Source organism: Sipha flava, unplaced genomic scaffold (assembly GCF_003268045.1).
Source record: "Sipha flava isolate LNK unplaced genomic scaffold, YSA_version1 280_pilon_pilon, whole genome shotgun sequence".
In the NCBI taxonomy this organism is placed as follows: Eukaryota; Metazoa; Arthropoda; class Insecta; order Hemiptera; family Aphididae; genus Sipha; species Sipha flava.
Window position 1 is genome coordinate 12,039 of NW_020272947.1, and position 4,504 is coordinate 16,542.

A 4,504-nucleotide genomic window follows, 5' to 3' on the forward strand; every position below is an offset into this window, starting at 1 on the left:
GAGGCGCTTAAATCTCCGCCCGGGTGGACCCGCGAGTGTGGATCATAACCGGTCTACGCGCGCGCGCGCATGACGACCGACGTGTAGACCGGTGGCGGCGTCGGGTCACGGGTGCAGATGGTTTCGATGTTCGTCTCTTGTCCGGCCGGTTATGATCCACACTCGCGGGTACACCCGGGCGTAGATTTAAACGCCTCCGCCGCCTCACCGACGGCACTCCGGTGTTTATTTAAACGTATATATTTTTGCACGCCGCCGGTCAAAGGCATCAACGCGCACCGCACCAGCAGCCCGCTAATTCGATTCCTTTCCCGTCGGTGCAATGCTTTTTGCTTTCCGTTTCCCGTCGAATTTCATTCCGCTTCCTCGCCATTGTTTTTATACTCGTCCGGTGTACCTGCCCGGTTTTTTGGTTTTCCCGGCGGAAAGGCGGCTGCTCTTGCGTTTTATCTTTTACGCGTATCGTAAAGGAGACGCGACCGCGGAGAAAATCATTTGCGTCGTCGTCCTCATTTATTTCATCATCGCCGCCCGAACGCGATTAGTGATTGGTAATAACTAGGGTTAAGGAACTTCATGCCCTTAAAAACCTTAAAATATGTATGCATTTATGCCCTAACGAATCAATAAATATGCTATTAAAATATGCGTTTAAAAGAAATTATATTTGTAATAATTAATTAAATAAAAAAATTTAAATAGTAATAGATTATAATAATATTTTTATATATGATGGATACGATGATCTGAGATAATTTTTTATTTTTTTCAAATTTGTTTTCATCTTATATTGAGTTTTTATTTAAAACAAAATATTTAAAATGGTTTTAAAAATAAATTAAATTGAAAGCATTTTTTTTTTTTTTTTTAATATAGTTATAATTCTTCTACCCTTGAGCATTACATTGGACTATAAGATATTTTCTTAAGTTGGAAAATTTAAATGACTGCCTGTTATCAGCCAAAATATTTTTATATTTAAAAAAGGAACGTTACACGTCTACGGAACTTATTGGTGCAAACTTAAAAAATGGTAGATCACTACTACTAATATCTGCAGGCAATCCATCCATAAATTCATTTTTTTCCATTTAAAATGTTCGATATTTTTTATAGTTGATCAAATCCAACCTTTTTCTCCAAAACTTTTTTAATTTTGTCATAAATTGTCTTAGCTTGTGCAGATTCTTCAATTTTTGCAGAGTTATATGTTTTTTGTAATTTTAATTATTTTAATGCGTTCAGTTAGTGCACCAATAAGACACCTTGAGTTCCAAGTCAAGTGATACCTATATGAAGAAATAAATCATAATTTTTTTTTATAAAATTTAAAAACTTACCCCTTCATATGAATAATTGTCAAATATGCAATTATAAAATGAAAAATGGTCAAATATGCACTTATAAATGAAATATATGCAAAATATGCAACTATAAATTTTAAATATAAACTTGTATTGAATTGAAATTTGTATTTGCTATGAAACAAATTTATATATTACTTAACTATGTTTTTGATAATTATTTAAAAACATGCAAGTTCCTAGAAGTCCCGAGCCTTAGTAATAACAATCGAGATAGGTCAATGGTTTTCGGTAATAAATTGTAATCGGAACCCATAATTTAATACTAGACGATCCGGTAATAACTAATAAAGCAGTATCACGTATAAACGTACAACGCATCAAATACTTTCCCGCCGGGTAAGCCGATGTGCTTTTAGGTACGACTGGTTTGTACGTAATCATATGTCATTTTAAAGCGATTATAAGTACATTTAAAAAATCATTATCGTGAACCTGAAAACATAAATGTTATTTTTTACGATTTATTTCCCGATAAATACAACGGACGGCCATATGTATATTGTGTTTATTATAAATTATTAAGAATAATAAACGAATTCTCCGCTAGTACTATAATATAATATTGGTAAATACCACGATAAAAAATGCTTAATGTGATCAAAATATCTTTATTCTTTTATAAGACTTTATAACGGTCTGTCTAAACATATCATTTTTTTTTCCCCCACAATAATATATAAATACAAATCAATACTAAGGTATTGTAATTAATCATTATGAAAAACATCAATAAAAAAAAATAATAACTGCCGCTAATTTAGACCGCGTAACAGATCGAATCATGGAATAAAATGACCAAAATTAAAAATGTATACTAATTGCGTTGTGAGAAATAAGTCACGAGTTAGTTTGAGCGCGAAATAGGGAAAGCAACATAAATAACTCGAAATAGACGATACTATATTTTGTAATTATTGTTAGAAAGTTTAAATAGTATGATGAATTATTCGAAACTTAAGTAATTTATAGAAGAATGTCATGTTCACTTGTTTTGTAAAGAATCTTTAATATGTTAGCGAATGCAAACGAATACTCGAATCATGTCCTTCCACTGATCGTAGAAGGAATTTTTATAACTAAAAATGTTTCATAATTCAACTATAATTTGTTATTTTTATAGCGTTATCTGTATGATAATTTGATTTTTTTTCCGTCATAATTCTATGCACGTAAGTAACTACTTATATTTAACAAATTAAGAAATAATTCTCATACTGCAGTTATGAATATAATACTTAATGTTCCAGCATATGACCTGTTTAGCGTTGAAGGTTTCACATAAGTGTAAATTTCTAGCCTAATCGAAAAATGTGTAAAATCAGGCGATGAAAATTACAAAAATGCGGTACTGTTAATATAAATAATAAAAAAAACTGCCAGATGTCCAATGATTATCAACACGAAAACCAGCTCAATATAAAAGGGGAGAAGACTAAACAATATGAGAATGCGCAAGGGAAGTAGTAATTGTAGACAAAAGTAGCGAGGGTAGTCAAAAAGAAATAGACTAATATTTGAAAAGAAGTTTTATTTTTATTACAGAAGTACAAGAGAGAAAAAGAGAGAAAGAGAGAGAAAGAAAGATATCGTTATCTTCCTAGGGGAATCAACTGAATGCGACTAAAACAGAAAAAAAAGAACGAAACAAAAATAATGAAACGATTCTTGGCTATATTTTTATAACACAACTTCATCAAAGCAACACACTACAATATTATATGTTTTTAAATAATAGAACTATAGTTATAATATGTTATAAATAGTCTATAAAGATGTTTTAAAGGAAGCTATTTATTGTGCTCATTCATTCTGATGACAATACCGCCCGATGCGCGTACGTTATCTATAGTTATGCTGTAGTTCAATAAATATCGTCCTCGTGATAATTTTCTGCATTTAATATTAATACGATTTCACATGCATTCACTAAACAAAATGATCTTATCTGAGGTGAAACGAGTCGTTATGAGCTGCCGATGTATTCGTCATCGTTATTGTGTTATTACGTATCATGTCCGTTCACGTGCAGCGCTAACGCGTAATGAATCCGTCCGAATTTCGATCAACAGTAACAACTGCGATGTGGAATTTGAATTCTATTGATTTAATCTATTCACGGTTACGTATTTGTTTAATGAGCCATTGCTCCGGTCTATTCTAAAACTGTTTAGCACGGAGCAAGAAATCATTTTAAAATATTGTTGGCACAGTTGAGAAACGCTCGTTGAACTATTATTGTCCCATGTAAAATTAATTACCATACCGTCGATTAATCAAATGAATAAGTAATAGTGGGTACTTCGGGCTTTTCTATTTCTGATTATTTACGTCACTCGAAAATTGACTATGCTTCTGTGTTAGAACGAATGAGTAATTACTAGTAATTACTTGTTTTTTTTAAAATAATTCTCGAGTTAAAATAAACATTTTTAATTCATATATAAGCATATATATGTATATTGAGAAGGTCAGTTTTTGTTCAAGCAAAGGATATAAACGAATCCGTAATGACTGAATACAATAACTGTTCGTAATGCATCGATTTAATACATCAAAACTGGAAATAATAATAACGATACGTTAAATATTTTTTTTCTTGACATAAGACTTGAAAGTATTTATAAAGCGAAATCAGTACTCAAAATTGTTAAATAATGATGAAGAATTTTGAAACGGTGAAGTGCATTCATTCATTTTGAACTACCATTGCAAATAATTTACACGATTCTACGTTTTGTGGCGGATACAAATCAAACCGAAGTCATCAACAAACAAGTTATTTTCCAGAATTGACCAGTCGGTTTCACGTTGCACATATTTGTCATTTAATATCAATATCGCTAAGTAGTAATAAAATATTTACCATGGTATACACTAAGAATGTAAAATAATGTTTATCTAACATAGTTATAAGTAAATAATATACGAGTACACAATGTATATATGAGTACACACATTCCTAAAACCTCATAATCACACCGATTTGACGGGTTGTTGAGAATAAATATTGTTTGATCAACTAATAATCAAACAAATTTAGTCGCAAATAAAGTATGAAAATATGTGAACAGCTCAATATACTTAATTTGAAACGAATGCGAAACGATTTTTACGATAATTAATCGTACGTATATAAT